This window comes from Anomaloglossus baeobatrachus, chromosome 6 (assembly GCF_048569485.1).
Source record: "Anomaloglossus baeobatrachus isolate aAnoBae1 chromosome 6, aAnoBae1.hap1, whole genome shotgun sequence".
NCBI lineage: Eukaryota > Metazoa > Chordata > Amphibia > Anura > Aromobatidae > Anomaloglossus > Anomaloglossus baeobatrachus.
In genome coordinates, this window is record NC_134358.1 from 545440794 (window position 1) to 545457271 (window position 16478).

The following is a 16478-nucleotide window of genomic DNA, read 5'->3' on the forward strand; positions in this document are numbered from 1 at the left end:
TCCCCCTGATCGGTACTTGGCAGATGAATTTGTGTGTTCGGTCACTGAATCCTGTTTTACGACATTGGCTCCCAAGCAACAGGTTGTGAAGCAGGGCAGGAGTTGCCACCGTGTGCCCCTTTGCAGAGTGCCTCAGGAGTGTATCGGCCGGGACAGCCGAGGTTAAAGAGGGGGGGGAAATGTAAGACCTGTTAACATTTTATTTATATATATATATATATATATATATATATATATATATATATATATATATATATATATATATATATATATATATATATATATATATATATATATATATATATATATATATATATATATATATATATAATGTGTATATATATATATAATGTGTATATATATATATATATATATATATATATATATGTATATGTATGTTAAAAGACTGTTTGGTGGACTTCCTTGTGTTATGCTGCCACCTGCTGTCAAAACAGAGAACAGCGGGCAAAAGTCCTGCTGCTCGAGTGACTGGTTCAGTCTGGAACAGGAGGAGGAGGAGTCTACATGTGGCTGTGTTCTGCAGAGAGGAGTGTGCTCGAGTGGGCTGTAAGATAGAAGGCCTCAGTCTGCCCTGTTTTCCGAGGTCCAAGTACCTTAGAGTGTTGCGTGGTGTCCCCCCCCCCAAGACACAGATCCAAAGAGGCTGGATGTGGAGCGAGGGGCCAGACAGCACGTGCAAATTACAGATCCAAAGAGGCTGGATGTGGAGAGCGAGGAGCCAGGCAACACGTGCAAGTTACAGATCCGGGACAAAGACTGAACTTTAGAGGTGTCTGCCGGCGGAATACGGGCCCCAACGGTGACTAGGTACCCCACGCTGAAATCTGCAATTAAGTGTGCACACTACTTTTAGTTAGGGACAGATAGGAAAAGACTTTGCACTGTGTTATACGAGTAAGATAACAAGGACTCTGCGGTTTTTTTGTTTAATAAGGATTTCTGTGTTTTGCTTTTGGGAGTACAATCTGAGGCTTCCTATCTTTGACAAGTTATTCAAAGTAGTTGTATGTATATTGCATTATCTGTACTGCTGTGCTCCCTTCCCTCACTTTTCCTCCACCTGTGTTGTGCAATACATTATTAAATTTACATTGATTAACCCCCGTGGTTCCGTGCAGTCCTTGCGTATCCCGTTACCTGCAGGTTATTACACAGGGAGCCGGCTTCTGCGGACGCTGGTAACCACGGTAAACATCGGGTAACCAAGGAGCCCTTACCTTGGTTACCCGATATTTACCATCGTTACCAGCGTCCGCCGCTCTCACTCTGTCAGTGCCGGCTCCCTGCTCGCTGCACACGTAGCCACAGTACACATAGGGTAATTAACCCGAAGTGTACTGTGGCTAGGAGTGCAGGGAGCCAGCGCTAAGCGGTGTGAGAGCGGCGGACACTGGTAACTAAGGTAAATATCGGGTAGCCAAGGTAAGGGCTTCTTGGTTACCCGATGTTTATTGTGGTTACCAGCGTCCGCAGAAGCCGTCTCCTGCTGCCTGCACACGTAGCAGAGTACACATCGGGTAATTAACCCAATGTGTACTGTGGCTAGGAGAGCAGGGAGCCAGCGCTAAGCGGTGTGCGCTGGTAACCAAGGTAAATATCGGGTTGGTTACCCGATATTTACCTTAGTTACCAAGCGCAGCATCGCTTCCACGCGGCGCTGGAGGCTGGTCACGGGTTGCTGGTGAGATCTGCCTGTGTGACAGCTCACCAGCAACCCGTGTAGCGACGCTTCAGTGATCCCTGCCAGGTCAGGTTGCTGGTGGGATCGCTGGAGCGTTGCTTAGTGTGGCCTCTCACCAGCGACCTCCTAGCAGCTTACCAGCGACCCCTATCAGGTTGTATCGTTGTTGGGATCGCTGGTAAGTTGTTTAGTGTGACTGGGCCTTTAGAATCTAGATAGAGAGATATTGTTTGATAAATAGATATAAGGACATAAAAGTTGTTTTTGCCCCATGTGAGGTCAGTAATAGTAGAACTGACCGGGTATAATGAGGGCTCGGGAGAAGATCTGCATTGGGAGCCTCCGGTTTCGCCTGTATGTGGCTCAGCAGATACAAGCCGCACTACATCCATCATTGCTGTAATTTCTCAGTATCTTGTATCTTTCTTGTGTTATGGATCTGTTATTCAAATGTAATTTCTACCGACTTTCTCTAAAATTGCATATTCAGATTTGGTATTCAGCAGATGCGCTGAGCAGACGCTGCAACGTCTGGATCTCTGTCCAAACTGTATTATATCTCCCAGATAATGGCGAGGCGCGCAGCCCAGGCCGCTTTTGGATAGATCGCTCTTTTGGAAAGCTCTCAGTGATGATGTAAGAGCAGGCACTCTGCAGAAATGAATTTATTCAATAAGTGCAATGTATTAGATTAAGTGCATCCAGTCTTGGCCTTGTTTATGCTGCATTACTTGATTCCTGGCGCAAGGAAACGCTTTATACTCTTGACTTTCAAAGTGGGGAGATTAAAGTTGTTCTTTTTTTTTTATAGTAGTGCTGAGTAATGGTAAGGAAGTAATGGGCTTGTAATGACATTATTGTACTTTTCAATGTGCAGGAGGCCAAGACAACACCAGGGTTAGTAATATAGAATGTTCCTTTTTTTGGGAGGTTTCGGCACCCAGGGGATTTTCCAACTCTTCCGAGATCCCAGGAGGCCTCCTCTTATTCCCGGAGTCACCCAGACCGTTTTGGAAAGTTGGAAAGTATGGAGTCCGGCCATCAAGACATAGCACCTGCCCTTGTTTTATTGTTTGCAGCAGAATTTACCATCTTTTTGTTTCGCCTCTCCATCAGGGGATTCATATAGAAAGTGCAGAGGTAGCTGTCATGCCCAGGCCATCTGCCTTCAGAATCCAATAGCCACTCTGCCAGATAAAGACACCAGTTGTCACGCTAAGTACGGGGAAGTACCAAGTAAACGGCAATAGGTAACGGAAGGGGCAGATGGTGACCAACTGACCAAACTTACTGCTGGTCTCTCACCACCCTACTTAGGTTCCACATCTATGCACCGAGCTGGATGCCTGACCCTAGGTATCCCTAGTTTTGGACCCTAAATATGGATTAAGTGGGATGAGCTCTTCATCAACCCCATTAACACTAGAACTACTGAGGTAGTCATTTTGACTACTTTGCACCATGTATTTCTATATAGGTGTCACGAGTCCAGTAGTTGTAGTGTTAAACGCTAAAGGAAGACACAAGGAGAACACACAGCGAAAAGTGTGTGAACTACTTATCCACAAATGACTCATGAGTTCAGCAACGATACTACAGATGAGAGCAAGCCACCTGCTTGCAACCAGAATGAACTGAATAATATCACCAGCACCAGTCCAGGGAAAGAAGTGAGTATTTAAGTACCAAGGGAATACTGATGATCAGCAGCTGGGTGGAAGGCGAGCTCCTGCTGGGTCCAAAAGGGGGAGAGATGAATCCAACAGGAAACCTACCTACACCAATGAATACTGACAGCAGGAACAATGGAAAATCAGAGAGCAAACTGCACAGCCAGATGCTGTGACCTTCTATTGCCAGAAACCACAAGACTGTCTGTTACATGTGACACACTGCATTTTTCTGCCTTTCACTTGTCATTATGATTTACTGTACGCATCCTATAAAAGCCTTCTTCCATATTCTGCTTTCAGTCCAGAGGTGGGAATGGGAAGACAATCTATTATTATAGCAGTGCTAATTGTTTGATAGGTCAATGTGTAATCAGATGCACCCAATGGTTCAAATTTTCACTTTCCCGTCACATTTTTGAAAACCGACAAGATTTATATTTTATATCTCCATTTTTTTTTTTTTTATGCACTAAAATTTCAATAGTTCACGGTTTGATTTATTTTCTGATATTTTTATTGAAAATGTTCACTCCGACTGTCACGCTAGGTACGGGGAAGTACCAAGCAAACAGCGAAAAGGGAAGGGAAACCCTGTGCCTAGGGAAAGGGAGAGATGGTGACCACTGACCAAGCCTACCGCTGGGCCCTAGTTTCACTCACTGCCCTAGTTAAATTTTGCACCTATGCGCTGAGGCGGATACCTGACCCTAGGCTAACCCTGATCTGGGCCCTAGGTAAGGAGCTAATGGGATGAACTCTTCGCCAACCCCACTAGACACTAAAGGACACACAGGGAAAACCACAAAAACATCTCTAGTTGTCTCAGGTAGAGAAATTGCAACAACCACAAAGATTCTCTAGATGTAGGCAAGCCACCTGCTTGCACTGCAGACTTGGTCAAGCTATATGAAATATCACCAGCACTGAGTAATAGGAAGGGAAGGTATATAAAGACAAGGAGAGTACTGATGAGCTGCAGCTGACAGGCTGAACAACGCCCCAGGGTCCTAGAGGGAAAAGGATGAAAATCAAGCAGCAGTGATAGAAGGTCAGGGAGCTGTAAGATGAAGCAGTTTTCTCAGCCAAACGCTGTGACCTTCTATAGCCGGACACCACAGGACTGTCTGTCACCCGTGACACCCACCTTATCTTGAACATTTTCATGTTTGTTGGTCAGAAGACTTTCACCTGGTTGCCTTCGTTCCTATGGATTCTAGGCATCGGACATAATTAATACTATGTTATTGTCTGGACCGTAATGGATAAATGAAGGTATGAGTACATTCCAAAAACTTCAAGAACATACTTCTATACATGCAGAGGTGCAAACTTGAAGGTCCTAGATAATGGTTCAAACGTGGCTGAAAGGTTTTGTATTTTCATAAAAGGCCAAACAGAAATTTAAAAAATCCTCTTATAGGTGATTTGGGAGCAAGGTTTGGTTACGTTTTCTAGCCAGTATTGTAGGTGGCACCAAATCCATGGAATAGGAGATAACCTCTCGATCGCTGGAGGCACGACCGCGGAGATCCTCACCACTCCTGAGAATCAGACCTCTGAAGAGCGCCATCTTAATAGTCGTGGTTGATCATCCACCCTGTCCCCCATTCATTGTCAATGGGATCACTGGCTGTAGCCGAGCACTGCGCTCTTGTGACCTTCAGCACTCCCATAAGAATGAGTGGAGCTGCAGTGCACGTGATCACACTGCTCCATTAACATGGAGTGCTCTAGAGCCCTGGTTCTCAGGACCGGTGGGGTTTTAGCAGTTGGACTTCCAGCGATTGGGAAGTTGTCACCAATCCAATAGATAGGGGAGAACTCCCAAACATGATAATACACCTCATAAGTGCCCTTTACACTTTTTAGTTAAGTCGTCAAAGCTCATCGATTTCATTGGGAGACAGTTGACCATCTATGGGGCCTTCAAACTCTCTCCCAACAGAAGATGTTGGATGAGAGAAGGCTTCGACCTGTTGATTTTCAGTGGCCAGCGTTTGTTTGGTGCAGCAATAAGTCAATTTGTGAGGAGTATGGCAGCGGCTTTCTCATATGTATCACAGGAACGTTCGGTGGTGGGTCGGCGGAGATTGCTGTAGTCCAAATAATGATTCAATTGACAAATCTCTAATGTGCTTGGCCGGTTTTAGACCAGTTTTCCCAGCTCCTTGAGGACTAGTCTCCCAATCGGTTGGTCCCTTCAACCCATTTCCAAATAGATGAGCACATCTAGGGTATAGCCCCCATATAACCGCATAGTCTTCCCCTATTAAATATTCGCTTAGTTGGATCTTCATTTTTAGCTCTTTTCCTTGACTGCACAAGTAGATAAATAGATGCTCAACGACCGTCCTCTAAAAAGACCCCAGATGGTCTTTTGAGCGTTTTTCCTTATTTCGAGGTAGAATTTTACTTTAACAAACACCGTTCTGTGCAAACATGAGCACGTTAAGCCAAATCTGGGTCATCGGAAACAATTTGTTTAATTTTTCATTCCTTTCCAGTGTGTTGAATAAATCTGGAAAATTATAAAAATAAAGGAAGAGCAAAGTCAAGTCTGGATACCAGAAGACATTTCTGTGAATGTTCTCGGCAGCTGCACATTTGCTATTGATTTCTCCTTTATTACGACATGAGCCGGGCCGCATCCATAGTTCACCGATCACTATAATCCTTAAAACCAGCCTCGTTCTTTTTTTTTTTTTTTTTTTAATTTTTTTTATAGCTCTAATGTGGAAACTTGGTCTCCTTATACAATAAAGGACAGTAATGTGTCATTAAATGGACCTTAAACTTTGCTTATCTAATGCCCATTTTGTACACACCATAATGATCCAGAGATCCATTTAAAATGATGCTGCTTTCCTTTTGGCTCCCAGGTTCTATGACTGGAAACTGTTTTTGCGTCGATGTAATGGCTCAATTCGAGAATTTGATCCAGCAACCTCTGGCTCCATGGTCGGTTCCTCTGTCTGCTGAGCTATGGTCCTTTTCCTCTCAGTCATGCTGCTGATGGTTACTATTACCTTTGTTTTTGTTTCTGGGCTTTATCCTCTTCAGGTGTTCTTCATTGTCCTGTTTTGGTTTGTCCTCTCACAATCTGGGTTGGGGCTATATATGTTTTCCCTTCATTGTCTTTCCTTGCTGGCAATATTTCCATGTGAACTTGTTCCTGTCATCTCCAGCTCCTTATATTTAGGATTTTCCTTGGAAGAAAACACCTGTTGAGTGTCTGCTGTCTGTGTCTTTCCCTGAGTCATAATACTAATGTGGGTTTTATTATTTCTTTTTTTCATTGCTTATGCTATTAGTCACATTAGTTTCAACAATGAGGGCAAACAAGGCCGTTAGGTGACCATACCTTTTGGGTTGCTGTCTTGGTCATATCAGAGGTGTATCTAGCAAGCAGCAGTAGGGCATCTGCCCCGGACGCACCATCAGGGCACCTGATGCAGCAGTCCAAGATGTCCCCTACATCTTGCCGTAGTTGGGAGTTGGCCTTTCTCTTAGCCGGCTGTTGAGCTGACAGCCGGCTCTGAAAAGGTGCAACACGCCAGCTCCCAGTGATCAATTGTACTCGTGTCTTTCAGACATGAGGACTCTTGAAGTCCTGACTGCTGGCACTAGTGATCGCCTGCACTTGTGATCAGTTCACCTGATCACACTGCTGATATCACTCCTCGGTGCTGCAGAGGCAGCAAAAGATTGGTGTGCTAAGAGCTGAAGACACAAAAAAATATTGTAATTAGGGGAAGGGAGAAGAGGGTGGGGTAGTGTATGTGGAGCAAACGGGGGAGAAATTTGAGGACACAGAATGGGGAGCAAGGGGTGATGGGAATGGGAATGGGAATGAAGGCACGGAGAGAGTATGGCCAGGAAAGTATGGGGTGCCATGGGGTAAATGTGAGGGCATAGTATGCAAAGGGGTAAATGTGAGGACACAGTATGGGGAGCGAGGGGGAGAGAGCATAGAGAGGACAGTATGGGGAGCAAAGGGGTAAATGTGAGGACACAGTATGGGGTGTGAGGGGGGAGAGAATGTGAGGACACAGTATGAGGAGCAAGGGGAGAGAGTATAGAGAGGACAGTGTGTGGGGGGGAGCCAGGGGGATAAATGTGAGGACACAGTATGGGGAGCAACGGGGGAGAGTATGGAGAGGACATCATGGGGAGCTAGATGGGTAAATGAGGACACTGTATGGGGAGCAAATGGGGGAAAGAGTATGGAGAGAACTGTATGTGAACCAGGGGGTTAAATTTGAGGACACAGTATGGTGAATGAGGGTGGATGAGTGCTGACTAGCGTTGAGCATGTACTTAACTATTTGTACTCGCTATACTCATAACGTGTACTGTCTACTACTTGCGTATTCATTTTGAATAGCGTGTGCAATGCCAGTCAATGGGGAAAACTGGCAAAGTAGTGAGTAACCGGTATGCTGTACTATTCGTGTGAGTAGCAGATAGTGCAGCATTCAGGTGACTCGTTACTTTGCCAGTTTTTTCCCATTGACTTGCATTGCACACGCTATTCAGAATGAATACGTGAGTATTAGACAGGACTCGTTATGAGTATAGCGAGAACACATAGGTACTCGCTCAACTCTAGTGCTGACATAGTATGAATGATTGGTCACATGATGACTACTGAAACCGCTCGTGGGGCGCCAAACTGAATTTTTTTCCCCATGTGCCAAAAAGCCTAGATACCCCTGTGGTCACACACCCATAGTGAAGGGGGGGGGGGTTGTTTTGGTCTACTACAACTCTCCCCTATTCAAAGGATAAATCGTATCTTTATCTACCGGTTCGTGGCACAAGTCAGGTTCCGGTTTGGTAGGTTGAGGATAATTCGTATTGATTTGGCTGTTTACAACAATCCATAGGGAGCAGTGAGGTCAGGTTTGGCGTGGAACCTTTTTACGTAATCTTAGTGTCGTTGTTACTACTTGTCCATATCTTTCTATTTTTGTTGCATTACTATTATACAATTAATTATAGTGATGATTACAGTAATTATAATGGTTCAGGAAGGCGGCGTCCGCACTGGTAACAGGACTGATAGCAAGTCTGATAGAAAACCCGTAAATGTTCTCTTTGTAGTTATATAATGGGGGAGATTTCACAATGTATTGTATGTATTCTTCTCGCTGCTCTTATTAATGTTGGAATATATTTTGCTGCCTGCATAGACAATATACGGCCACCGGTCTCTACCTGCCTTCCTTAAAGGGAATGACCTCTATGGTATACAGAAATGTTTTCTTGTTTAATTATACCTAGATAATGATACATATTATTTTTACAAATTTTTTTGTATTTTATAAACAGGTTTTTTTATTTTTCTATTTTCTGTGTATTATTACAGTGGAGCCCTAGGCTGCTGTTAACAAACTTCAGCGATTTGCCTTACAGCAACCCCAAGGACCATAGGAACAAAATGGTTCCTTATGTTGGATTGAGAATCTTCCACTAATAGGCTGATAGTAGCTCTTGCTTGTTTATTTTTCTTAGACCCAATGATAATAATCAGACATGGGATATCTGTAGTGATTACTTCCCATAAATCATAATATCTCCACTTTGAACTTCCATAACTGATAGTTCTCATTATTCAGCTTAGTAACTGTGAGTTTTGGCTCTGTGCTATTCATCATCTTTAGCTTGTCTTACTTGTTTGGAGAGAATTGTTATGAAGAATTCTAATGCATTCACCAGGGTCATGCTGAGCTTTCTGGTGTCCTGGGTGCCTGGGAACTTGAATGCCTTGGATCTTGGGTGTTGATAAGAGAAAACAAAGGCAAACCACCAATATGTCTTACATACAAGGTAAGTACAAGCAAAATTTATGAGCCTACCTCTTGGGAAGACATATCTCGACTTCCTGAAGAAGAAGCTAATAAATGGATAAAGGCAACAGAAACAGAAATAAAATCCATGCATGACTCAAAGACATTGACAAGCTGCTAAAGCGTGGAATGATAAAATCACAGAAGTGTTCAGAAATAAAAAATTTAAAAGAAGCAAAGCTAATCCTTGCCTATACACAAAAAAACAACTGATGGACAGATTGATCTATGTAGTCATATATGTTGATGATATTTTAGTTTGTTTTGAAAAAGAAAGGGATAAAGAGGACATACTAAAAATTCTAAATCAACATTCCGAGATCAAAGACTTGGGAAATGTGAAACAGTACCTTGGAATACATACAGATCGAAAGAGAAGAAGATGGAAGTTTCCTACTTATTCAAAATCACATGATTCAAGACATAATCGAAACATTGGACTGAAGGATGAAAAAAAACATTAAAGTCTCCAATGGAAACCAATTATCTTAAAGAGATGAATAGCGAGCAAAATGTGTTCCCAATAATGAAGAGTACAGATCGGCAATGGGAAAATTTAATGTATCTAGCAACTGTTACAAGGCCAGACATCGCAGCAGCAGTAGGAATCCTGAAATTAAAATATTGTCCAACTGAAGATATGACAGCAGATATTTTCACAAAGGAATGGAATGCTGAAAGACTAATGAAGAAATTAAGCTTAACTGAATGAGTCCTTATTGTTGAGAAAGGGTGTTGGTATATGCAACAGATGAGGACTTCTTTGTGTGAAGGAGGACTTTATGCTGATCTAACAGTAGATGGTGATGTTGTGTAAAGTTTTTTTACTCGCTGTATTCTAAAAATCTTTTGTTCTGTTTTTGCTTTCTCTTCCTAATGCAGTGTTGTATGACTGTGCATATTTTTACCTCTTGTTCTGAGAAGTAAAGAGCTTGTTATCCCATGTAATCTGCTCTGTGAACTTTGTTCTGCAACTGGGAAGCTAGAAGCTGTGAAACACGAAATACTGCTCATTCACTTCTACACAGCATAATGTGGGCATATTCTGTGACCTGAACAGTGGAGATTGTGCAGAAAGCAGGAGGCGGTGAGCTGTGACAACTCCTATTGTGAATGGTGGATCCTGTGTGTTAATTATTGTATATAGAGTTATAAGTCATTGTACAGGTGGGGAGAAGGTGAGCTTTGACATAACACAGGATCCACCTTCCACAATAGGTTATCTACTGTATATAGAGGTGTTATCAGTACAGGAGGAGAAGTTGAGCTGTGATATCATCTATTGTGAATGATAGATCTTGTGTTATCTATTGTATATGGAGGTGTTATCAGTCATTGTACAAGAGGAGGTGAGCTGTGACATCACCTATTGTGGATCTTGTGTAATCTACTGTATATAGAGGTGTTATCAGTAATTGTACAGGAGTAGGTGAGCTGTGACATGACCTATTGTAAATGATGTATCCTGTTTTATCTACTGTATATAGAAGTATTATCAGTCATTGTACAGGAGGGGAGAAGGTGAGCTTTCACATAACACAAGAACCACCTCCCACAGTAGGTTATCAGCCAGTACAGGAGGAGAAGGTGAGCTTTAACATGACCTATTGTAAATGATGGATCCTGCGTTATCTATTGTATATAGAGGTGTTATTAGTCATTGCACAGGAGGGGAATAGGTGAGCTGTGACTACACAGTATCCACCATTCACAATAGGTGATATCTACTGTATATAGAAGTATTATCATGCATTGTACAGGAGAAGGAGGTGAGCTGTGATATATCACATATTGTGAATGATAGATCTTGTGTTATCGACTGTATATAGAGGTGATATCAGTCATTGCACAGGAGGATGAAGAGGTGAGCTGTGACATCACCTATTGTGAATGATAGATCTTGTGTTATCGACTGTATATAGAAGTATTATCAGGCATTGTACAGGAGAAGGAGGTGATCTGTGACATCACATATTGTGAATGGTGGACCCTGTGTTATCTGTCATTGTAATCCTGCAAGTAATGATCATGCGATTCCTGCTGAAAGATTTCTACAGAACAGAAAGTATCAATCTATTATGTTAAAACTACAAGATTTCATACCGGTTTTTACATATTTAGTGAAAATATAAATTTAGTGAAATATAAACTGAAAAAACTTTTTAAACTTTTATTTAAACAATTGGTCATTTGGTGACTCATTCTGTCAAGTGTTAGGACTTCTCTTTATTTGTCAGTTTTTTGTGTTTTTATTATCATTTTGAGTTACATTTGCCATTTTGACTGTCACATATCTTGATGGATCAGGGTTTTAATGGGGTATGTTCATACCAAGATTTTTTTTTGTTTTTTTCTACCTGAAAAATCCACACTTAAAAATGCTTGTAAAGACACTCAGTTTTTGATGCTTTTTTGGAGCAATTATAGACAGGTTTTTTTTCTGCAAGGTTTTTGGTGGACTTTCAATTATAATATTGGGTGCAGCATAAGGACCCGTGCGTACGGTGCAGTTTTTCATGGGTTGTTGGTTCAGTTTATTGTGCAGGTTATTGCCCAAAGCTGCATGTCTATCCTTATCCTAGCAAAGTGTATGAGAAATCAGAGCTGCTGTGCACACATTGCTTTTTTCCTTGCAGTTTTTAGTGCAAAAAAAACAAGCAGTATGTCAATTGTTGGTGTGGGTTTTTTTTTCCTGTCTTTTTTTTTTTTTTTGCCCTTCCAGGCATTGAACTCACAAAATAAAAGTCCCCAATAAACTCACCAAAACCGCATGTTTTTAGTGCGTTTTTTGGTTCAGAAAATTTCTGCAAAGTGCACACACATGTGTTTTGCACGTTTCTGCAGCAAAAACGTACAAATAAATATATATATATATATATATATATATATATATATATATATATATATATATATATATATATATATGTATATATACATATGTATATATACATATGTATATATACATATGTATATATACATATGTATATATACATATGTATATATACATATGTATGTATGTATATATATATATATATATATATATATATATATATATATATATATATATATATATATATATATATATATATATATATATATATAATATACATATGTGTATATATATATATATATATATATATATATATATATATATATATATATGGCTATGTGCGCACATAGCAGATTTTTTTTTCTGCAGATAAAACTGCATCTCTTGGTAGGAAAAAAGTTGCTGGAAAAGTGTGGGTTTTTGGTTTTTTTTTTTTTTTTTTGTGCTGCGGGGTTTTTTTTTCATGCGTTTTTTTTTTTTTTTAAATCTATTGAGAGGGAAAACACAGGAAAAAAAGCAGAAACAATTGACATGCTGCTTCTTTTTTCTGCAACAAAATCTGTAAGGGGGAAAAAAAAGCAGCATGTGTGGAGCACCCCATGGAGTCTGGGGACTACTCGTCACCGGGTCGGTGAGGGTCAGGAGATGTTACGGATGGCCCCGCCCGGTTTCGTGACCCCCGAGGTGTCCACAGAAAGGGATGGATGGATGGGATGATGGGGATGAAGGATGTTGGGGGTAGTTGTCTAGTAACACCCCCTGTGGTGTGCGGCCAGGGGTTAGCCGTCGCTGCGGGTGCTGTCCTCTGGGGTGGATGGTGTTGCAGTCGGGAGGGTTCATCTGCCCACAGGTAGAGCTAGGCCCCAGGGAAGATGATGGGGGTGGTAGTCTATGGTGGTATGTGCTGGGGTGCAGGACTGAGGACACCGACAGTAACTGGATAACACAGACCGGTAGTTTTTTTACCTATTACTGGTCAGTTGTACGGTCCCGAGTTACAGTGGTCCGGTCAGCTTGGTAGCAGTGGGGATCTCTCCTTGCCAGGTGGGTTGTGGGCCTTCCTTAGTGTGCTCTGTGTATAAGTCGCTGTGGCCTGAAGCCGCACAGCGTCCCTCTTCTTAGATGCAATTTGCCTTGCCCCTTGTGGTGGGCAGCACGAGCCGGTGGCAGGGCCCGCTTGTATTTCTGCGGCCCTGGACTCTATGGTGCTAGTTCACCTAGGGAGTCTCTGGGGAGCCAAGAGATGTGGAATCTCCTGCTGTCCGGGTTTTACTGCTGGGCCTTGAGGACCCGACAATTGAGGACCCCGGTGTCCTGATTCTTGCTCTCGGTCCTGAAAAGCTTGCACTCAGCTCTCTTACAGCGAACGTTCTCTTTCCTCGCCTCTGGTGTTGTCAGGTCTCTCTTCCTGTTTCCCTGTTTAAGCCCTCCCCAGCCCAGAAAGCAAAGGGAAGCGCGTCCCAACCAGGACTTGAGCTCCCCCTTCTGGTCTGAGTTAGGAAGTGTTGTGTGTGTTTGTACCGGACATGGAAATTTTCCCCGCTGCTTCCAGGCATAGCATTGCCCCCCTGGTGAGGAGAACAACGCCACTGTGGCTCCAATGACCACAGGGGTGCCCCATGTGCACAGCAAGTCAGGATTCTCGTGGACTTCGCTGGGATGTGTTTTTTTCCTCGCAGTATTGATTTAAAATCTGCAAGAGAAAAGTATGGGGAAAAAAAGGAGCAAATCTACTACATGTGAACATAGCCTTACTATGATTTTACAAATTGGAAAAAAAGCCAAAGTATTGATGTTACACTTTTTTAGCAGAATTTTTTTTTTTTTTTAATATGGATTTTTCCACAGATTCTGCACCAAAGACCTTGGGGGAAAAAAAAAACTTGTGATCACATCATATAACTGAAGATCAGTAGAAGCAGTAGAGTAATGTTACGTCACACTACAATAGCAAAACGCAGAGTACTTTAGGTGTTTGCTGCAGTTGGTGAGGGTCTTTGTGCCGTAGCAGGAGGAATGGCATCAGGGTGAGCGGCAGCGGGAGAAGCAGAATTGGGAGGAGCGGTATTGGGGACAACGGCGACGGGAGGAGCGGCATAAGGGGCAGACATCGTCAGGAGCAGCAGTGGGAGGAGCAGCATCAGGGGCAACTGTATCGGGAGGAGCGGCATCAGGAGCTATGGGAGGAGTGGCACAAGGGGCAGTGGCATCAGGAGCTATGGGAGGAGCGGCACAAGGGGCAGTGGCATCAGGAGCAATGGGAGAAGTGGCACAAGGGGCAGTGGCATCAGGAGCAATGGGAGAAGTGGCACAAGGGGCAGTGGCATCAGGAGCATTGGGAGGAGCGGCACAAGGGGCAGTGGCATCAGGAGCTATGGGAGGAGCGGCGCAAGGGGCAGTGGCATCAGGAGCAATGGGAGAAGTGGCACAAGGGGCAGTGGCATCAGGAGCAATGGGAGAAGTGGCACAAGGGGCAGTGGCATCAGGAGCAATGGGAGGAGCGGCACAAGGGGCAGTGACATCAGGAGCAATGGGAGGAGAGCGGCACAAGGGGCAGTAGCATCAGGAGCAATGGGAGGAGCGGCACAAGGGGCAGTGACATCAGGAGCAATGGGAGGAGCGGCACAAGGGGCAGTGACCTCAGGAGCAATGAGAGGAGTGGAACAAGGGGCAGTGGCATCAGGAGCAATGGGAGTAGCGGCACAAGGGGCAGTGGCATCAGGAGCAATGGGAGAAGTGGCACAAGGGGCAGGGGCATCAGGAGCAATGGGAGAAGTGGCACAAGGGGAGGTGGCATCAGGAGCAATGGGAGGAGAGACACAAGGGGCAGTGGCATCAGGAGCAATGGGAGAAGTGGCACAAGGGTCAGTGGGACCAGGAGCAATGGGAGGAGCGGCACATGGGGCAGTGGCATCAGGAGCAATGGGAGGAGCGGCACAAGGGGCAGTGGCATCAGGAGCATTGGGAGAAGCGGCACAAGGGGCAGTGGCATCAGGAGCAATGGGAGGAGCGGAACAAGGGGCAGCGGCAGCAGGTGGAGCGGCACAAGGGGCAGCAGCAGCAGGTGGAGCGGCACTGGTCGCCTTCGCTTGTTGACAAATCATAGGTTAATACCTCGATGCTTTTTTTTTTTTTATATGCTGTCAGATATAATCACGATATTTTATCCTGTGTACGTGGCTTTATTACCATATTCTAATTTTGATCAAATGTTTTCTTGCAGCTAAATACATTTACTAATGCGGCGGCCATCTGTTTCAGAAATGTCTGCTCCGAAGACGACTAAATGGATTAATTGTGATATTCTCCACCTCCGCCGTTCATTATCTCCACTTACTGTTACTGTAGCTCAGTTGGCTGTGTGGTTTGTGAATCTACACCTTCAGGCTTCCGATGTTACAGACCTGGTCGGGTCTTTATCACACAGGGATATTTGGATATTTTGGGTCCGTTCCCCTAAAGGGAATTTAGGTTTTTGCCCCTGCACTATGATTGCATTTAGAATTTATTAATCCATAACATTATTTTTTTTTACCAGAATTCTCAAAATAACGTTTGTCATTTCGGACCTTGTTCACATGAGGATTCTGAATGGAAAGAAAAAACATTGCCAGAAATCCAAACCCGGAGTCAGGAGAGAAACGTCAGAGGATTCTGATATATTTTGCACTTATCCTGTTATGGATTAATAAATTATACATACAATTATAGCGCCGCGGTTAACTCTCTACATATCACCGGATAGATTTCCTACCATTGAGCACTAACCTTTGTATGTCAGGGCTCCGAGTATAAATGTATAAATAAAAAAAAAAATATATATATATATATATATATATATATATATATATATATATATATATATATATATATATATATATAGGGAATGTGTAATCAGAAAAGGTCTTGCAGTTTTCACACTGACCGCTGATCTCATTTTTTCTATTCTGTATGGAATATTCTTCAGCAGTCCAAGTAACGTCATGGATGGGGTTAGAATGACTGGTAACACCTCTATATACAGTAGATAACACAGGATCCACCATTCACAATAGGTGATGTCACAGCTTACCTCCTCCTCCTCCTGGACAATGACTGATAACACTTCTATATACAGTAGATAACACAGGATCCACCACTCACAATAGGTGATGTCACAGCTTACCTCCTCCTCCTGTACAATAATTGACATCACCTCTATATACAATAGATAATACTGGATCCACCATTCACAATAGGTGATTTCACAGCTCGCCTCCTCAGTACAATTACTGATAACACCTCTATATACAGTAGATAACACAGCACCCACTATGTACAATAGATGTCACAGCTCACCCCCTCTTCCTGTACAATGACTAATAACACCTCTATATACAGTAGATAACACAGAATCCACCATTCACAATAGGTTTAGGTCACAG

At 43.1% G+C, this 16478-nt stretch overlaps 1 protein-coding gene across 4 annotated transcripts in view; it reads left to right on the forward strand.

Annotated features, from left to right (window-relative positions):
* CDK14 (cyclin dependent kinase 14) overlaps nucleotides 1-16478 on the forward strand; it is a 629746-nt gene that overhangs the window by 228635 nt on the left and 384633 nt on the right. The gene's annotated exons all lie outside the window — the stretch shown is intronic.